The 22399-nt window shown below is 41.4% G+C and overlaps 1 protein-coding gene and 1 long non-coding RNA gene across 5 annotated transcripts in view; one reads left to right on the forward strand and one right to left on the reverse strand.

Moving 5' to 3' along the window:
- Positions 1-22399, forward strand: part of TAFA1 (TAFA chemokine like family member 1) — a 460778-nt gene that overhangs the window by 291730 nt on the left and 146649 nt on the right. The window lies entirely within an intron of this gene.
- On the reverse strand, positions 801-5158 carry LOC130275929 (uncharacterized). Of its 2 annotated transcripts, XR_008844959.1 has the most exons (5): positions 5034-5158; positions 3840-4046; positions 3621-3732; positions 3449-3541; positions 801-958 (listed from the first exon to the last, which is right to left on the reverse strand). It is a non-coding gene; the product is annotated as an uncharacterized LOC130275929 (long non-coding RNA). The 2 variants fall into 2 exon arrangements; XR_008844958.1 differs by lacking the exon at positions 801-958 and having other exon boundaries at positions 3405-3541.

Consider the following 22399-nt stretch of genomic DNA (forward strand, 5'->3'; position numbering starts at 1 on the left):
AGAGCTCTGCAAAATGACCTCAGACCCCTTGTGAGACCATATGCTGGTGCGGTTGGCCCTGGGTTCCTCCTAATGCAAGACAATGCTAGACCTCATGTGGCTGGAGTGTGTCAGCAGTTCCTGCAAGAGTAAAGCATTGATGTTGTGGACTGGCCCGCCCGTTCCCTAGACCAGAATCCGACTGAGCACATCTGGGACATCATGTCTCGCTCCATTCACCAATGCCACCTTGCACCACAGACTGTCCAGGAGTTGGCAGATGCTTTAGTCCAGGTCTGGGAGGACATCCCTCAGAAGACAATACGCCACCTCATCAGGATCATGCCCAGGTGTTTTAGGGAGGTCATACAGGCATGTGGAGGCCACAAACACTACTGAGTCTCATTTTGACTTGTTTTAAGGACATTACATCAAAGTTAGATCAGCCTTTATCGCGACTCCATATCTAGACCTCCATGGGTTGATAAGTTGGATTTCCATTGATAATTTTTGTGTGATTTTGTTGTCAGCACATTCAACTATGTAAAGACAAAAGTATTTCATACAATTAGTTCATTCATTCAGATCTAGGATGTGTTATCTTAGTGTTCCCTTTATTTTTTTGAGCAGAGTATATTGTCCCAGCACAAAAGTTGCCTCCTTGCTTTGAACCTGCGCCAACCCGATCCCCCACCAAGTAAATCTTTTCCCATTCCCCTTGCACCACAGAGAGGAATCATGTTCTTCACACTTGTCTGACTGATAACATTAGACATATTAATTAAAGAAAACTTCAACCTGATTACAGCTTCCACCTTCTGCCGCTATATTTACTTGAAATGAATGCAACAGACTGACAAGTTCACCGCAAAGAGAACCAGCCAAGTCTTCTTGCTGAGAAACGGTCCTTTTATCAGTCTGACTTGTCATCTCATTCAGTTTTATATGGTTCTATTAGTTTTTCACTCTTTTTTTGTTCCTGGCGGGATAAAAAGTAACAAAGATTCATATATTAATTATGGTCTCATTAATCAGAACTGGAAATCTGGCCTTGCAGCACAGAGAAACTGATCACTGCAGCTATTATTGTTCCAGTGCAGTTTAGGAAATGAAAATCTGTCACTGGAGTAACATAGACACCAGGTATGATTAAAGATGTATTCCCGTCTTATAAAGTGATGGCATATTCTAAGGATAATAATAATAGTAATTCTATATATAGCGCACACAGATTCTGCCGTGCTGTACACTCAGATTAGTCCCTGTCCCCATTGGGGCTCAAAATCTAAATTCACCTATCAGATTGTTTTGGAGTGTGTGAGGAAACAGAGTACCCAGAAACAACCCACGCTATGGGGACATACAAACTCATTGCAGATGTCCTTGGGTGAATTTAATCATAGGACCCCCCAGCTACAAGGCAACAATGCTTACCTCTGAGTCACCCTGCTGCCCATAAGGATATGCCATCATTTTCTAGCCAGTTGGGTCTGACTTGTGGAACCACTACAAACTACCATATCACTATGGTTCCCTCCCAATTATTCTCTGCTTAGTGGCGCCTGGCCACCCCTGTGAAGGGGAACTGCGAAACAACTCTGTCCAAGTGAATGGAACCTGCTGCAGTTCCCTGCATTATTAGGTTTTTGGGAATGCCAATATGCAGGGGAAAACAGTGAATGGGATACATTTTCAAAATCAGTGGATTCCCAGAGGTCAGACGCCCCACCATTAAGTAATGGAATATACTAGCCATATGCTATAAATTTATAAGATGGAAAAACCCCTTTAAATCCTTCACCACTCTAGACCACTAGGAATGATAAAAGTTTTAGAGAACTAGGGATGTTGGCAGTAACCCGTTTTTCTGCCCAGTAACCCCTTTTCCTGCACACCATGGATGATGTCTTTCAATTCTGGCCTTGTCCCACACTAACATGGTTGCTGACATTACCCTTTTATGCTTTAAACCACGAGGGCCAGTATCAGAATGGGGTACCATTCTGATGGGGTCCAGCAGTAAAACTGTCTCTGAGGGCCCAACCTAAAGTTACATGCAAATGTTACCTGTTTTACACCTTTAACCTTCAGGAGGCATGACAAAAACTACAAATTTACCATGATTTGCACAAAATGGGGGTAATGGGAGTAGAGTGTTGTTTTCTTTGTGGGTTTTGATTCCCGACAGGTATTTTCCTTAGGTATTCACTAATGTTTCCCTACATTTTGCACTTGCTCGTAGGTTTTTCTTTTTTTTACAACTGTTCTGATCTGTCAGGTTTTTCCAGGTGAAATCCACCACCTTTTATATGGAAACCTTAGTATATATGTTGGGATTCTTCAAAACTGTTGGGGACACGCCTCTTTTGTTGACACCATGCCCCACATTTCTCCCATGGTCATGCCCCCTTTTTGGGTTTTTCTTGTAAAATGGAGGTTGTTTTTTTTTTTTTTGTCATAAATTCCAACACAATTTGGGCGCAAAATCCAAGAAAAAAAGAGTCAGGATCACGTTAGTAAATAACCCCCAATAGGGTGCATTTTTGTCACAAATTTGTGCAAACCCCAGCAAAATGCAAAGACATATTTTAATGATATTCAGGTTATCCACCTATTCTCCTGTGGGCCAAATGAGATAATCAAAAATTATAACAATGACCTCCTCCCTGCTTTACGCCACAAAAAATTATAACTTTAACCTTGTTTCTGATCTAAAACCCCCATACACAAATCGTCCAAAACCTCTCTATTGTGTGTGAGAGGATTTCCCATCTCCTACCCAACATATGATGTCAGAGGAGAAAAGAATTGGGCATGTTGAACTTGTCCTTGGGAGATGAGTCACCACCAGAGGAGTCCGGCCGAGGTCTATTGCCCTCTCTCCAATCAGAACACACAAACTGGTGCTGAGACCAAACATTCATGTGGATTTATGGTGACATAGCTGTTGTCCGAATTAGCATTTCCCGAAAGATGTTGCATGTGTAGGGCTACTTCTAGACCACTAGAGATTTTGGTGTTGACCTCTTTACTAGACTAGACCACAAAGAGTGGTATTTTTTACCATCACTACATAGACCATCTCAACTACTCTAGAACTCTTGGGATATTGGTATTAACCCTACAGTAAACCTCCATGGTTGTTGGATTTCTTGTAAATGCAAACCTCCAAAACCACAACCCTTTTTCATATGATCAATATCTTTTGTAGTAAAGGTGACACCCCTAGCGGTAATTAGTTGTAATGGGCAACAAGGCCAGTTTTTTAGCTCACTTTAAAAAGGCAAAAAAGAGAACAGAGTGAAAGGTTTATAGCAATGTAGACTAATGTGCTCTTTTAGCTGTTTACCCCTTCTATGGAAAGCTTCCATGTTCCTCTGTGATTAAAACTCCAACTAGAAAAATCATTTCAACAAACATTTGGTGACCAAACAGCTGTATTTTCAATATGCAGATGATGTTTACTTACAGCATACGTAGTAACATTTGTTGCAATGCTCCAAACCGGATTATTTTGGCCAGCGCATACTGGCAGGTGCCGTCCACGTGAATTTTTCAACATCTATATAAAGGAAAATGTTAAACATATGCACAGATGTGGGGCGCGTACATTGATAATGCACTTGACAAATGAGTCTCACAGTATCCAGTGTTTTCTAGGCTGTGGGCAGGAATCCATTGAGGTCTAAGTAAGAAGGAAGGTCACCGGAATTTGAATGAAGGATGAATAGTGAGTCTTCTCTAGAGAATGCCCTGTACAATAAAAGTATGACAGAGGAAGATTAATTATATTTCAGACTAAGATAATTCCAAGAGAATATGAGGGTGTTATAATATAAAATAATAAAAAAGTTTCTAACCTTTTCTAGATGTAATTACACGAATGGTGTTAAAGTCAGGGTTAAGGCCTTCTAGGAAACCCATTTCTAAGGCGCACACAATAAATAAAAGAATCTCATTTGCATTGGGCTCTGTATGAATCCTGCCATGTCTATCAAAGTGCAGGAATTAACTACAGGAGAGTATTTAATTCATAGCTGAATGGCGTCTTCCGTGGCTGGGTTTATCTGCAGCGAGGAGGTAGACATGAGCCGATGCTAATAATAGCTTATCAAGGAAAATTCTTAGCAATTAGTATGTAAAGATGGTAAAACCACTGCATCGGCTTCTTGGAGTAATTACTAGACTGAAGCATTTATGTGTTTGTAAAATAAAATACATTTAGGAAGGGAGAATAAAAATCCAGCATCATTTACAACAATACAGTAGAATGTCTTTAATCTGACTATTGATAATCCAGAAAGACGGATAATCTGTTGCTCTTTTTCCAGTGCAGAGATGGCTAACACACACACAAAAAATGGTAAAAAAAAATCAATAAGATTCACTGCAATACCTCTATGAGACCTCAAATTTATTCCTTTATGCCTCTAATTTCTTATGGAATTTTTTTTTTCAGCCATATTCTGCTGCACCCTGTATATATGGAGCTGTTCTAGAAAAAGCATCTGACAGAGCCTGTATAACAGCACATGGAGGCTGTGTGGCTCTAAGAGATACATTAAAGCAGGTTTCCAAATCTTTCATGTTGGTAACACCTTTTAGACATGCATAGTTTAGTGACACACTCCTTGTCGTTCCGCCAACTGACAATCCACCAAAGTGTCACATTGCATGTCCTACAACGCACAACATGATAGCAGTATACTGTATCAGCATTTCAAATGTGTCTGCTACCCCCATGCCATTTAATCCACTTCTTCATCACCCCTTCAACCCCCTTGTGCCACTTCTTTACCCCTGTGCCACTTCATTATTCCCCTTCATTGCCCCATGTGCCACTTTAATTCCCCTTCATCACCCTCTGTGCCACTTCACCCTACCACCCCTTCATCACCCCCTGTGCCACTTCATTCTCTCTCTTGATCCCCCTGTGACACTTTTTCATTTTCCCCCTTGATCCCACACAGTGCCACTTCACCCCCTTGATCCCCTATGTGCTACTTAACAAACCCCCTCTTCACTCCTTGATCCGTCGCTGTACCATTACTCACTAGGCCTGTGTCTGGCAGCACGACTTCTCCAGACTCTGGCTCCAACTAGACGAGGGTGTGACAAGTGAAGTCCTTCCGCTCTGCTTCTCGGCATAACATCAGGGTCATCGCTCATCAGAAATCACATGCATGATGCAGCCTATCAGCAGTCAGCCACCCCTATGATGTCACAGCCCTATATAATTGGCAGCCATATTCCGTCTCGTCATTTCATCCTTTCACTGCTGAGAGATAGGACAGCGCTGTGTGTTACACAGACAAGCTTTTTACAGCAGCGTTTCAGCTCATAGTCACGTCAGCATTCTGGTGGACAGAGAGCAGTGCATTTTTCACAGATTTTTTTTTTTACTGCAGCCATTAACCTCCCAGTCATTTTCTACAGCATTGTATTACAGAGAGGAGCAGATAGCTGTGTGTTGCCTCATACATATGAACAAGCTGTCTCAGCTTGAGAAACAGCAGAGGATGGAGGAATAATTTGTCAGCGCAACTCTGTGTCTTTGTTCCAATACAAATGGTCTGCTGGTTATACTAGTTTGTAGAAAATATAGTACCCAGCAGTCCATTCCTAATAGTCTTTGAGAGAGTGAAAGTTTAGGTTTAGTACACAGCGACTGTGTGCTGCAGCACTGTTGTGTACTGCTGGTGTTGTGCAAAAAAAAAATTTATGCGTACTGTAGCGTATTTTTTTCTGACCTCATCTAAGTAGTGTACTATTTTGTACCTGTTGATCAAGGGTCTAGATACTGTGAAAGGGCAGGCAAAAGTTATAGCCGGCTGGTGTTTTACTCCAATACATTTTTTAAGTGTACTGTAGCACATTTTTCTGCCCTCATAAGTGCATACCACATACCTACATCTAAGTAGTGTACTATTTTGTACCTGTTAATATGTCAAGGGCCTAGATACTGTGAAAGGACAGCCAAAAGTACACAACTGCTGCTGTTCTAGACAAATACTGTTTTAAGCATAGTGATGCGTATTGTACTCCCCTCATATACGCGAAAACCAAGAAAACAAATGCGTTTATGTGCATCAAATTTTATTATGACAAAATCACATACAATACAAAAAAGAATCATAAGAACAATTAAAAACAGGTCAAAGGATAATCTAGAAATGGTAGTCCAATGGACAGGAAACCAAAAGACGGTGACTAGGGTCATAAATAATTATTGCAGTAATGAAGTCAAATATTAATCATGATAGTAGGACACCAGGGAGGTAGATACAAATAAGGTGCATAAGTAGACCCCTGTATTAGAGGCACATAAATATGGTATGGTAAAGTGCAATAGTCATACACATTAAAGGGGTATTCCAGGAAAAAAAATTTTATATATCAACTGGCTCCAGAAAGTTAAACAGATTGGTAAATTACTTCTATTAAAAAATCTTAATCCTTTCAGTACTTATGAGCTGCTGAAGTTGAGTTGTTCTTTTCTGTCTAAGTGCTCTCTGATCACACATGTCTCGGGAACCGCCCAGTTTAGAAGCAAATCACCATAGCAAACCTCTCCTACTCTGTGCAGTTCCCGAGACAAGCAGAGATGTCAGCAAAGAACACTGTTGACAGACAGAAAACAACAACTCAACTTCAGCAGCTGATAATTATTGAAAGGATTAAGATTTTTTAATAAAAGTAATTTACAAATCTGTTTAACTTTCTGGAGCCTGTTGATATATATATATATATATATATATATATATATATATATATACATACATACATATATAAGTTTTTTCCTGGAATACACCTTTAAATATCACCACTTTCTCTCTGAGTTACCAAAGGTAAGTAAATAAAATAAAGTGCAATCAATAAAAGACAAAGTGCATAACAATAAATAACAGACCTATGCTGCATATAAATTGCTACATATAGTAAAAAGACATATATATATAGGCATAGTAGCAAATACATAATACAACCTGGTGTACAAAGCCCTAGTCAGCCGTCAGACCAAATGTTTTGCTTATCGCTTCAACCAGGGTGTATGTCAGGCAGAGAAGTGCCAGGACGTGCACAGAGGAGTGGCAGAGGCCTAAATACTTCAGGCAGAGTTGGCAGCAGACTGTGGGCGAGTGGCAGCAGGAGTCGCAGCGAGAGGCCTGAGCTCCCGGTATCAGCTAGTGGTCGTGTCTCGACCAGCAACCCATCTGCCGTCAACGATTGGTTTACACGGTCATCCACTTCATCCCAAATGACATCTGACACCCCCAGTCAACAGTCGGTGGGTTCCTCAGACAAAACCCTCAGTTGGCATGGCCCGGGAGCAGTCCCTGTCCTCCCATTGCCTCTGTCCAATGCTGTTCCCTCCCCTAAAGAAGTATCTTATGCTGTGGGTTCAGCTCCACTATTCAGTGAGGACGATCTAATAGAGGACAGTCAGCAGCTACTGCCCAGCCAAGAAGTGGAGGAGATATCCACCGCTTCCTCCAATAGGCGGGAAAGTAGGGATGAGGAGAGTAACGTGGGAGGCAGTACACTTCACAAATATGGATAGCGCCAAACAGATTTAAGGCGCTGCTCCCCAGTTACAAACATTCCTCCGCATCAGACCTTTTTTCATCCACCTTCGTCACTGGGTACTGGTATTGCCACCCACCGCACCACTCTGTTATCGGGTCACTTTCAGGACTCTGATGCTGCTGCTCTCACCACCTCCAGGCTGTCTCAGTCTGCCACCATATGTTCTACTGATGCTGCCGCCAACTCCATGCTTTGCCATTCTGCCCCTATATGTTCTACTAATGCTGCCGCCAACTACAGGCTGTGCCATTCAGCCACTAGATGTTCTTCTCATGCTGCCGCCTACTCCAGGCTGCGCCATTCAGCCACTATATGTTTTGCTCCTGTCCAAGTTGCTGGTACTGCAGTCCTTCCCTTTTAGAGTGGACACTCAGAGTATGGGGGTGTGCTGAGAGGCAGGGGCTGGAACAGATGGTAGCTCGCCTCGCAGTGCACCGCCAGCTCGATGCTCACCAGAATGGGTAATCAATAAATTCAAATAAATTCAAATTAAATTAAATAAAAATTACATAAAAAATCTGCCACATCCAGACGCTCTGCAGCAGTGATTCTAATAGCAATGCCTGTAATCTGCATGCCATACTGAATGACAGTATTATTTCACTAACACAGCACACTCCCTATGCCTTTTAGGACAAAGCAAAGTGTTCTACACCCCTATTGAGCCTCTCTGTAGGCCAGAAATAGCTGTTTTTATTAGTGATTCACCGCAAATAAACTGGAACCAAACCAATTTTTTTCCGAAAATTCGGCAAATCGGCCAAATCGAATTTTTCCAAAATTTGCTCATCTCTAATCCTAGCATTTATACCTTCATTTTGCAATAAACTTCCGGCCCATCCGACAAGCCTGTGAAGAGTGCAGCTAGTCAGTAAAAAAGAAAACTCCTATATCTCTGCATTGCAAGAATGTAAAAACACTGTTAGATTTAGAGCACCGCAGATCTACAAGGTGGCATCAATATGACCACAGGTCCTCATTAAATGTAATGCCAGCCATGTAGCTTCTGCAAACAATCACAAATTTATCACAAGGCTACAGTAAATATTACAAATGTGGCATGTCATGCTGCTCAGGGGTGGAACAACTCATCTTTGCATTAGGTTGTCTCACCCACAAGGTATTGTGGATTGTCATTTGTGATGTGACCTTATTTAATTGATTATTGTCACAAAAGGCAATGCCTGTAAAGTAACTTTTGACCACGTATTAGTCACATGAGCAGCCTCAATGGTATATATACTCTGATGCTTCACTAACTTGTGTATCCTACAATAATGTATCACTGGTTTTGCTGTAGGCACAATTTTACAAATGTATGCATGTAACCACAGAGACATTGCTGAAGCATTTAGTTTACATTAAAAATGTGGCCAATAAAAATTATTTTAAATTTATCTTTTAGGGCCTATACACCATCCATATGTCCTTATATATCCTTTTCTGATTGTGTTACAGAATGTTCCATTAACTTTGTTCACACTATGTTAACCTGTCCATTAATCCATATAATTTGGTGCGTAACTTAATTAAATATAATCCAGCTATTGTATAGTAGACTCAATGTCCATGAAGACATCAAGTAATGAATTAATAGCTAAGCCTCTTAGATCCAAATTAAGAGGAAAATGTCCAAACACCAGAGGCCTTGGTAGTGTCAAGCTCAAGCTTCATCTAATACAGTGAAGAGTAAGTAAAGTGTAAAGTAAAGTAAATGTAGATCAGCCCAATCGGCCATGCCCGGCAGTAGCCATGGGCCCTGCAACCGGGACCCACTGGGTTTAACCCATTCTGTGCTGGTGAGAACAGTTTAAACACGGTAAACGTCCTTAAATGGGCACTGTCACCAACTTTATTTTTTGATATGTTGTAGTACTTATGTACTACAACATATCTCTAATATACTTTAATTATTTATTTATTTTTCATTAAAAAGATTTAATTTACATTTTAAAACCGGCTACTGAAAAAGGACAGATTTTGGAGTGGCAATCAGTCCTTTTTCAGTTAGGCTGCACTCGCTCCCTGCCTGTCAATCAGATAGGCGGGAGCGAGCGCATTGGCTCCCCGGCCACTGGCTGGGAGGCCACTCCTCCCGCACATCGCTGCCGCCGCCTCGTAGCCGCCGCTGTCCCTGCACGCCCGCTGCCGGACTCTGCAGTAACTGCAAGTGTAATGAGGGAACGGGGTATGCGGGGCGGGGGGGGGGAGGAGGGAACCGGCTAGTGCCGTAGTGGGGGGGGGGGGGGGGGTGAACGGGCTAGCAAAAAAAAAAGAATTGGATGGTGGGAGCTACCCTTTAAGGATCGGGGATGCAAGGCGTATGCATACATCCTGCGTCCCCTAGAGGTTAGTTTCACAGGCCTTAGAATCTGTAAGTACTGCTACAGACATTCCAGAAGTAATAATATAAGTACCTGTCTGACTTTGCCTGGCAGAAATCCATCTTGCTTTGAAAGTTATAAAGTGCTGGTCATAACTTTGTCATAAATAGTTTTTTTACTGTGATTGTGCTGCGAATAAAGGAGGAATATTATTAAAGATATTTTCCGTTGACCCCTACTTTCTATATTATGCTGCTACATTCAGGCACTTGCAGTAAAAATGTCGCCGTTCATGTTTTCATTCTCAGACTGAATATGTCCTTTACTGCCATTATGCTTCAGATAGCAAGTTAATTTCCGAATAGATTATGATTGTCGGCGAGTTTCATGACTCAAATGCTTAATTTGAAGGTAAAATTCCCTCAGTATCTCTCTCCTCACTGCTCAGTACTGTAGAGAATAAAAGATTCACATTTATATGATTTGATATTAATTCCATTATTGGTATTATGATGGAGGCAAATAACTATCAAGCAGAATCCACTTCTCTTTGTCCTCGGGAGATTTAGCATCACAGAGCCCGTCTGCCTTCCACAATACATGCTAATGATACCTTGTAATAATTAGAGAATTTAGGAAGAATAATCTCACTGCTTCCTCTATAGGCTCTTTAAGATTTAATATCGGAATTGTCTGTGCTTGAATAGGCACTTTGCAGACTATTGTCTGCAAACTCGGCCCGGTACTTCAAACAGACAGAAATTATTGGAATTTTCTGTATCAAAAACTACAATTATAGCTCAGCGGGGTTTCGTGAAACCTTTTGTGCGTGGGGTATTTGCATGCAGGGAAGGGTAATTGTTATTTCATATGAAATGTATTTTTTGTGATTATAAATTTTGTATTGGTTGGCATTTTTGTTTTTGTGACATTGTTTGCAATGTGTGGGAGTATACAGTGTGTACGAGCCAAATTCCTGTTGTTCAATTTGCTGATATAAAAACAAGGGTTTCAAAGGACTCTGGTAGTTATTTTTTTAGTGTTGAGGGTTGATCAAAAGTCAATTGCTGGAAGCGATGCAAATGTTGTTTATACTATAGACGGAGTGGTTACGTTGCCCATAAATGCTCATTGTATGGGTTTGTTCACACTATGGAATGAAGCAAAGAAGCATCCTAACCTCCAGTGTTAGAGGTGTAGTGATGCCAACCAGCACCAGAGAGGACTTCTTGATCTGTACACCCTCGATGAGATCATTCCATTTGGACACTTTACTTGTTCTCACCCCCAAGATTTTTTGAGTTAGAAATAGGAACACAGTTTTTTGGGGATGGAAATAATGTTAAACCAGTTACGCTGCAAACTGCATGTAAGTTCTTTCTACTTAGAATTTATTTTAGAAATTATACTCACTGTAAGAATTTTACATCAAAAGCCTATAAAGTGAAGGTTTAAGTGGAGTCTATGGAGTGAAACATGGTCTAGATCAGAGCCAAAACCTAGTATTACATTGATGAATTGTTTTATGACTACTTCACTAATATAAAGCTACTTCTAGAAATGCTCATTTTACATGGGTGAGTGTCTGTAATAACCCAGCAATACAGTCAATATTATGATGACATATGGCCATTACACTTGATAAGTGGCTGCATGTGGTTTTCTAAGGCAGTGTTTCCTAACCCGTGTGCCTGAAGATGTTGCTACAACTACAAACACTGCTTTAGGGGATTCTAAGTTGGGACACCTTTATAATATATACCAAATCACATCATTTGACATGCCCCAAGAGTGTATTAAAAGAATGATTCTGTGTGGTATATTGACCCTTACTCATATTAGGTCGCTTACACCTGCAACACCTGCAGCCAGGGTACTTTTCACAAAAACAAAACTTTTCTAAAAACTACTTTTATCTATGGGATGTATCTGATTGCGCCATTTGCATGAGCGATGTTGAGCTTTAATACCAAACAACATAGCCCGTTCTTCCTACCTAAACCTAAAAGAAACTATGATGGCCTCATATCCCAACCCTATATCCCATCCTCATATATATCCTGCCTTCATATTCAGACTTCATATCCCATACTCATATCCCAACTCATCTCCTACCTCATATTCCATTCTAATATCCCACTTTATATCCCATGCTCATATCCCAGCCTTATATTTCGACCTCACATCCTGACCACCTCATATGCCATCCCTAAATCCCATTCGCCTCATATTCTGTTGTCCTCATAGTCTGTCCTCATATCCTATCCTCATAACCAGCCTTCCACACCTTCCTGCCAGGCAGATGGCCCGGACAATCTCTGCAGCCCAAGAGTAATGTGTACAGGACTTGTACTGAAAGTCCCATATACTTGCATGATATTTCAGACAATAAAAAAAAAACACATAAGGGAGTGAGTTAGGGTTGATTTTATAATTTTTTTTGTAATGTCAGAACAGTCATAAATAGACTCCATGAGGGTGGTATGAGGGCCCAACGTCCACAGGTGTAGGTTGTGCTTACAGTCCAACACCGTGAAGGACGTTTAGCATTTGCCAGAGAACACCAAGATTGGCAAATTCGCCACTGGTGCCCTGTGCTCTTCACAGATGAAAGCAGGTTCTCACTGAGCACATGTGACAAATGTAACAGAGTCTGGAGACGCCTTTAGAGAATGTTCTGCTGCCTGCAACATCCTCCAGCATGACCGGTTTGGTGGTGGGTCAGTAATAGTGCGGGGTGGCATTACTTTGGGGGCCACACAGCCCTCCATGTGCTTGCCAGAGGTAGCCTGACTGCCATTAGGCACCGAGATGAGATCCTCAGACCCCTTGTGAGACCATATGCTGGTGCGGTTGGCCCTGGGTTCCTCCTAATGCAAGACAACGCTAGACCTCATGTGGCTGGAGTGTGTCAGCAGTTCCTGCAAGAGGAAGGCATTGATGCTATGGACTGGCCCGCCGGTTCCCCAGACCTGAATCCGATTGAGCACACCTGGGACATCCTGTCTCGCTCCATCCACCAATGCCACATTGCACCAGAGACTGTCCAGAAGTTGGCCGATGCTTTAGTCCAGGTCTGTGAGGATATCCCTCAGGAGACCATCCGGTACCTCATCAGGAGCATGTTCAGGCATTGCAGGGAGGTCATACGGGCACGTAGAGGCCACACACACTACCGAGCCTCATTTTGACTTGTTTTAAGGACATTACATCAAAGTGGGATCAGCCTGAAGTGTGGTTTTCCACTTTGATTTTGAGTGTGACTCCATATCCAGACTTCCATGGGTTTGTGTTTTTTTGTTGTCAGCACATTCAACTATGTTAAGACGAAAGTATTTCATAGGATTAGTTCATTCATTCAGATCTAGGATGTGTTATCCTAATGTTCCCTTTATTTATTTGAGCAGTGTACATAGATGTAGCACAGTCATAAGGAAGCCTGTCCGTGTTTTATCCTGCCTACTGTTTGGACTGCTTGAAACGAATTATAAGTTTTCCGTAAAGATTCATACTGTAGTATTACATAGGTACTATATGGCAGTATTACATGGACTCATTAATGGGATTAATTAAGGGCATGATGTAGCTTCTAAGATTGGTGACATTAGATTGGTGGGGGTCAGACTTTTAGCACCACTGCCAATTAGCTTGACCACTGCAGCTTCTTTATTGTTAACATCTTCTTGCACTTGCACACCCCATCCTTTTTTGTACCAGTTGTGTCTCATTCAAGTACTAAAGGTAATAGGAGTGAAGGGAATGCATCTCTTACAGGATCACTGCAACCCCTTCAATGAATTGATCATTGGGGGTGCCAATAGTTGAACCTCCACCATTCCAATATTTATGTTCTGTTCTAAATATAGGCCATCCATTGCAAAATCCCTGCTAAACCCCTCAAGTGAGCATTATTTGGAGTCTAATTGTTATTTGGACACTATATAGTAGCAGTATGTGGAGTATATATGGTAGTGTTATCTTGGCACTATCTGCTTTGAAAAAGAAATACTGCTTTAGGCTTTTCTTTTTAAGCTGTTAGACGGCTATAGGAAAAACATAAGAAAGTTTTCTTTAATAATTCCTCAAAGCATCTTTAAAGAAGATTTACAGATATTTGTATAAATCTTCTTTGAAGTCATACCCTGCCACTATTAAGCCTTCAGCTATGTTACCTCCTAGTCTGAGGACTGCATTAGAACAGAGTGTTTTTGGATTATGGTGTAATCTGCTCTCTACTCCATTTTACCCATAAACATGCGGTGAACAGAGCATCTCTAAACACGGGGGTTGTGCATAGTATAATCTCCAAGATGCTCTCCACAAGATGTAGAAAGTGAATTATTTTTAGAAAATTTGTGGTTTAATATGATGTTCCCTTTAATTGGTTTCATCATGGTGTTTGTTCAATGCGGGAGATGTGTTCTCTTCATATTGGAAGATCTTGGCTCCCAGCTCAATGACTCTTTGTTAATCAGAGACAATATTCTGCCACAATCTAGTGCCTCCATTGTCTCTCTGAGCAGACATTTCATTCATTACCAGAGAGGTTTGTTGAAGGCTTTCAATGCTTTATTTGCTACATTTTGTGAAATTAAATCGCAGCTTTGGCACAAATCCACCTCGCCTTTTATGAGAAATTAAGATTACAAATTGGAAAATTTCAAATGCTTTTTATGCCTAAGTATATGTTCTTAATGCAGCATAAGAAGGGAAAGCAAGGGACCCTGGTGCTATAAACGGCCTCAATATGGTATCATTTGCAAACTGCTATTAGCTAGATAGCTCAGAAAGTGGCTGCATAAGTATCTGAGATTGTGCTTGTATAAGCAAGAAATACACCAGTGCAAGAAGTATAGGGGGAGATTTATCATTGTTGTCTTTGGAAAAGTGGATTTTAAAGTCGCAGTTGCAACTTTTTGTGAGAATTTTTAAAGTGCCCTCCAAAGGCAGTTTTGTAAGCCAGGTCTGACTTGGCTTAAGTTTGTGACAATCGCACTTCATAAATTCATGACCACTGCAAAATGAAAACTGAAAGTTGCTTAGGTAAGGCTGTTTGGTACTTTCTGTATACCCACAAGAGTCGCAAAAAAAGTGAGTGCTTAGGCACACGTGCGACATTTTGTCCGCCAAGCATCAGCAAAAAAAAAAAAAAAAAAAAAAAGAAGCTCTAAATGCAATGAAAAATCTCCCCATACTGTATTATGCAGGGAGTATATACATTATCCTTGCTGCCTTAAAGGGGAAATCCATTCAAATGGATTATCTGATAAGTTATGGATGCAGGAGCGAAGATTACATTTTTAAAATCTATGATCTCGGCCCACCACCGAACTCCAGAATGTGAGGGCTCTATAGTTAAAATCACTTAGTATTGTTAAAAAACTATCAAAACACACTGGGACAATATAATGCAAAATGTGTAGATTCTTTATTGATATGAACAAAGACAATCATAAAATCATTTAAAATGGAACAGTAGCAGTCGGACTACAAAGGCATCTCATCATGGGTAGTAAGGTGGATATCTAGTGCAGAAAAATTTCTATAATGACATGTACTCAGTAATGTGTACACACATGAACAAGTAATAGCTGTACATAAAACACTAGCACTCATTCTAGGATATCTGGGTTTACATACCATAGGTACTGATAGCAAATGCACAATCACTCCAATACTAAGAGGACCGCAGGAAAAACAGTTGTTTAGGGAAAGCATAGTATGGTATGCTGATTTGCTAGCCAAAGCTGAGGGCTAAATAAGATATGTGATCACATAACAGGAAACAACCAAATAGTGATCAAAAAAATCTTAAAGGGGTTATCTAGGAAAAAACTTTATATATATATATATATATATATATATATATATATATATATATATATATCAACTGGCTCCAGAAAGTTAAACAGATTTGTGAATTACTTCTATTAAAAAATCTTAATCCTTTCAGTACTTATGAGCTTCTGAAGTTAAGGTTGTTCTTTTCTGTCTGTGCTCTCTGATGACACCTGTCTCGGGAAATGCCCAGTTTAGAAGCAAATCCCCATAGCAAACCTCTTCTAAACTGGGCAGTTCCCGAGACAGGTGTCATCAGAGAGCACAGACAGAAAAGAACAACCTTAACTTCAGAAGCTCATAAGTACTGAAAGTATTAAGATTTTTTAATACAAGTAATTCACAAATCTGTTTAACTTTCTGGAGCCAGTTGATATATATAAAAAAGTTTTTTCCTGGAATACCCCTTTAAGACAATGGTCCATAGACATATACTGGCAAACACAGCACAACAAACATGCACCCTGTGGACATCTTACCCACTGCAGAGAGCCACCCCAACGCCATTTTGCACAGAGATTGCTCAGGGAATATGTGGCACGCAAGAAAGTCCAGCTATTTATATGCACATGCGGCCAATAGTAAGGCTGAAAAAATAAGCAAAAGGTTCCGTTGAGCGGTTTCAGCTGCAGATACACTGGTGTTTGCTTATTTTTAGTACCTATGGTGTGTATACCCAGATATCCTTGTATGAGTGCTAGTATTTTATGTACAGCTATTACTTGTTCATGTGTGTACACATTACTGAGTACCATATCTTTCGCCGTATAAGACGCACTTTTTCTTCCCCAAAACTGGGAGGGAAAAGTTGGTGCGTCTTATATGGCGAATACCTGCGGCCATCAATGGCCGGGACCAGCCGCTAATACAGGACATCACCGATCTCGGTGATGCCCTGTATTAACCCTTCAGACGCGGCTATCAAAGCTGACCACCGCGTCTGAAGCGAAAATAACATTAACCCGGCTGCTCAGTCGGTTGTTCGGAACCGCCGCGGTGAAATCGCGGCGTCCTGAACAGCTTACAGGACACCGGGAGGGACCTTATCTGCCTCCTTTGTGTCTGCTCCGTGCCGGGATCCCCTGCGCTCTCCTTCAACGTCATCACGTCGTCGCGCACGCCGTCATCCAATAGGAGCGGCGTGCATAGCGACGTGATGACGGCGATGGAGAGCGTGGATCCCGGGGAAGAAAAAGTCCAGAGCGTCGGAGACACCTTCCTATAGGGCAAAAAATACGGTACATGTCATTATAGAAATTTTTCTGCACTAGATATCCACCTTACTACCCATGATGAGATGCCTTTGTAGTCTGTCTGCTACTGTTCCATTTTAAATGATTTTATGATTGTCTTTGTTCATATTAATAAAGATTCTACACTTTTTGCATTATATTGTCTAAGTCTGTTTAGATGTTTTTGGTTTTTTAATGTACACATGGGGCATCTACTATTTATTTTGACATTAGAGCCCTTATCCCTTTGGATTACACTTGGTAATATTGTAAAATATGACACAAAGTCCTAAGGTCCATTTAAATCAATGGCAGAGGGCTTGGAAGTATCAGAGACCTCTGACCAGTCACCAAGGGAATTGATTTCTATAGAGACCATTCTGTGTTGGTCCATATCCTAGACCTCACCATCATGAACTTTTCATGAACTTTTCATGACATATCAGAGAATCATTGTTGTCAAAGTAAAGAAGAGACCAAAGTTCACCACAGGTTTTCCTTCTCATCCAGCAAGAATTTCAATGACGTTTGGACACTCCCTGAAAAAAGGAAACAATTTTCCAATTTTAATGACTAATATGTTTTTTTGCATGTTACCCTCTATGTATCGAAAGATCTTACCTTCAAGAACAAGCTTTTGGGAAAGAATATTCTTAGGACATTCTCACCATGTTCCTGGAAAGATTGTCCATCTTCTCCTGGTGTCATTGATCATGTATGACCAATCTAAACGGCCAATATGGACTAAAATGTGTATGATTGTATCTGTTGGACGATTGTTCTTGGACGATCGTTTGTTCCAACGTCTGTTTAACCATTTCAGGTCCTGCCCGCTCAGCCAATCGCTGACTGAGACACCACTGCGGCCAGGGATTGGCTGAGAGGGAAGAGCCTGCTCCTGCATCTCATCCCAAAGCAGGAAGAAATCACTAGAATGGGAGCTACATGTGTCCAAGGCAGGTAAATATGAATTGTTTGTTTTATTTTTACCATTTCTCCAGCAATAGTTTTTTTTAAGCTATCACTTGATCAAGGGATTGTGGCACTCACATGAATGCAGCAAAACTACCAAAAGAGGACATATGTATGGAACACAGGGAAAAGTGTGCCCTAACTTTCCCTAAAGCCACTATTCCTTTCTATTGCATATCTGCCCTATGTGACAGATCTACAACCACAAAGCTGGTCCATACACTCTGCTAATGTGCTGGGGCGTCAGAGTCAAAATAATACATTTTGTTTTTATCAGCACCTGAATAAAGGAAATTTTGCACCGCAACTGGGACTGGATTTTCGTGAGTGCTCCCCCTATTTTCTCTTTTCCATTGCTCTTCATTATCAAAATAATAAATGCAAACTGTACAAAGTTGGAGTTCATGTCAAGAACACGAGGTATTAACACAGTAACCAACAGACAGGACTATCAAGGCAAGATATAGCATACTGACAATTAGCTCAGGTACCAGATACAAGATAAATGGTAGATATGAAAATATGAACAGGACTGAATAACAGGATGAACAACAAGCCATTCCAGCAGAGCTGAGTCTATCTGTATGAGCAGCTACACCAGCCATTTGTACAGTTGAGCCCTTTCAAACAAAAAAAGAGATGCCACATTTAAAGAGATCCCAGAGGTTGGTCACCTTTCAATTAAATATTAATGGTCTGTCTTTGGACCCTAAGGGCCCATGCACACTACAGTATTCTGTGTGCAGCAGGTACCACTGGAGTGAATTGGTACATTGACTACATGGACATTCCCCATCCCTATTGATGACAATGTTCTGGCTAAATTCAGGAACATGTTAATATTTTTGGCATAGTCTGAAATTGGAATTTCCACAGTAGAAATTTCACAGTGCAGCAGAATCTTATCTGATTAACTTATCAAACATTGTACATACCAGTGCCTCTTACAATGTGAATGAGCCTCCGTTATTAGGCAAATCCCAGGTCATAGTGAGGGATTCATCATATCTGCAACACCATTCCATTTAAGGATATAAAGGCTCCCATATAAGTTGAGCAAACTTTTGGACTTTGACTCATATTGAGGCCTAGGCTTTATCATGTACTTTTAGGCCCCAGTACTAAAAGGCTTCAGAAGCCCTGCTATAGACTTAGAAAGGGGCCCGTAGGTGCAACTCAAAAACAATGTTAAAGGGTTGTTCCAGGATTTTATTTTACATGACTAATCTACAGGGTCTGTAAAGTTAGTGTAGTTCATAATATAGAGTCTGTACTGTATGTGATGGTGATCTCACTATTCTTATGTGAGCTTTGCTCTTATTTTTAATAGCATACAAAATGACTGTCGTTTCAGGTTTTCCCAGGTTGTAGTGCTGCTCGAGACATTACATCACTAGTCAGGTGATGACAGGGAGACTGTCTGATTCAATAGGTGGAGTGACCGCTGGTGGGAAGAAGATCATTCTGCAGTGAATTTTGGTTTTGCAACAGCTGGAGGCACCCTGGTCAGACAACACTAGTCTATTGTTCACTGAAAAGCATGGAAGGGAGCACACGTGTGTTTCAATAGGTTGGGTGGTGATGTGTGGGAGGGAGAAAAGTGACCTCACACTTACAAACAAGGTATTATGGGACTTGTAGTTTGACAGAGGAATTTCCAACACTAAATAGCCATGTCATAAAAGATAGCCACAGCTTTATGGTAATCTCACAACATAGCCATTTAGCCACAAGTTAAATGGAAATGCTTTACTTTTTAGATTTCTCTGATGTCATGACTACAGTGCTCTCTGCTGACCTCTACTGTCCATTTTAGGGACTGTGCAGAGCAGGAGAAAATCCCCATAGCAAACATATGCTGCTCTGGACAGTTCCTAAAATGGACAGCAGAGGTCAGCAGAGAGCACTGTGGTCATGACATCAGAGAAATCTAAAAATTTCCTATGTAGTAAACAGCCCCTTAAAAGTACAGAAGGTTTAAGATTTTTTAAGAGAAGTCATTTACAAATCTGTTTAACTTTCTGGCACCAGTTGATAAAAAAAATAAAAAATAAACGTTTTCCACGGGAGTACCCCTTTAAGCATGGACTCTTCCTATGCATGTCTATTACTGTCTGGCAGGTAAGTACTAAAATCACCTTGTGGTGGATAACCCCTTTAAACATAAACATAAAAATAGCCATTATTTTGATTTGTTGTTTAATTTTATTTTTTGTGTGTTATTTATTTTTCATTGTTTCCTGACCTAGCAAAATAGTTTCTACTTTTACAATATTTCACAATAATAAAAATGAAGGCATTTACTCTTTTCCTAGGTATGATGAACCCTGTTGAATTGTAAGCAGAGAATAGTAATTTGTCTTGTATAGGGAAATGCATGCACATGACTTTTTGCAGTAATAGCATTTCTCTTATTACGTCTCACATCATAGAGCAGGCTGAACCTGTACAACATCTGCACAGATCATTACATGATCCAAGGAGCCTCATCTGCACTTCCTCGCATAGGAATTGCATATTCCATTCACATAATAATGGTTTTTCTAAAGTATGTGCAGCTTGACTAAGTTAGAAACACACAACTCAGCTGAAAACTTCCTAGGCCCATAGGTCTAATGGTCTGATATACCAAAGCTATGCTCCAGTGCTAGCAGATAAGACTATACTTTTATGTTTCTTCTTTATCCCTCACATCCAGGACCAGATAGAAAGAATAGAGACTAGTGGGGGAAAATGGTATGGGTAGAAGAATTTCTGACGTTTTGGTACATATTTTGAACCATCATCAGTTCTTAAATACAGTGGTCCCTCAACATATGATGGTATTTCCTTCCAAATGAACGATCGTTAGTTGAAACCATCGTATGTTGAGGGATCCGTGCAATGTAAAGTATAGGACAGTGGTCTCCAACCTGCAGACCTCCAGATGTTGCAAAATTACAACTCCCAACGTCCCCGGACCATCTCTGCTGCGTCTCTTCATCGCCATCATCACGTCGCTGCGCACGCCGCTCCTATTGGATGACGGGACGGCGTGCGCGGCGACGTGATGATGATGATGGAGAGCGCCGGCGATAAAGGGGATCCCGAAGAGGACGGTCCGGAGCACCGGTACAGGTGAGTGACACCCACCGGACCACACGGGGCACCTTAAACGGCTATCCGGCAGAAGCTGAAGCAGTCTGCGCTGCCGGATAGCCGTTTATGCGTTGGCCCCGACATACAAAAGCATCGTATGTTGATGCTGCCTTCAACATGCGATGGCCTCTGAGAGGCCATCGCATGTTGAAATTATGGTATGTTGGGGCCATCGTAGGTCGGGGGATCACTGTATAGCAAAATTATAAGTTGAAGGCTCCTGATACCAAATGGTTTGTAGGTGGCTTTCAAGGTTTTTAAAAACCTGCATGGTTTCATTAGGTTAACCCCTCAGAGTAATGACAAGGTGACTTTAATGCTCTCACTGCTAATATTGAGCCCCTAAGAGTTTCCTTCATGGTGCACATATATTTTTAATTCTCTTTATTTCAGGGGCAGGATCAGAGCTGGGTTGTTTGCAGAAGTGTACACATAGGTTCCTCCAGTCCCTTAGTTATCTTGTCAAATACAACTGCATGTATAGAAAGAATGGATTACTGATGTACTGGCTTTGAAAGGCACTACATGAGAAGAAAGGAAATCAACAGCAGCAAAGAAAGAAGGGTTACAATAAGCACTAGACTGTTGCTGTTGACATGAAAGAGAAACCTTGATTTATCTTTCAGGGACAGTATGGTTACTCTAAAGAACTAACAGGCTCACTATTTGCAGGTACACAGCCCAGACTCTCATACTCTCTACTGCTTGATCCCTGCTTAAGATCCCTGCTTGCCCTCAGTGCACAGAGCCCTGCTTGTCCTCAATACACAGAGCCCTGCTTGTCTTAAGTGCAGAGCCCTGCTTGTCCTTATTACACAGAGCCCTGTTTGTCCTCATTGCACGGAGCCCTGCTTGTCCTCAGAGTATGGATCCCTTCTTGTCCTCAGTGTACAGAGCCCGGCTTGTCCTCAGTGCACAGATCCCTAATTGTCCTCAGTGTACAGAGCCCTGCTTGTCCTCAGTGCACATAGCCCTGCTTGTCCTCAGTACACAGAGCCCTGCTTGTCATCAGTGCAGAGCCCTGCTTGTCCTTATTGCACAGAGCCCTGCTTGTCCTCATTGCACAGAGCCCTGCTTGTCCTCAGTGTACGGAGCCCTGCTTGTACTCAGTGTATGGATCCCTTCTTGTCCTTAGTGTACAGAGCCCTGTTTGTCCTCAGTGCACAGATCCCTGCTTGTCCTCAGTGTACAGAGCCCTGCTTGTCCTCAGTGTACAGAGCCCTGCTTGTCCTCAGTGCACAGAGCCCCGCTTGTCCTCAGTGTACAGAGCCCTGCTTGTCCTCATGTACAGAGCCCTGCTTGTCCTCAGTGCGTAGATCTCTGCTTGTC

This window comes from Hyla sarda, chromosome 6, assembly GCF_029499605.1.
Source record: "Hyla sarda isolate aHylSar1 chromosome 6, aHylSar1.hap1, whole genome shotgun sequence".
NCBI lineage: Eukaryota > Metazoa > Chordata > Amphibia > Anura > Hylidae > Hyla > Hyla sarda.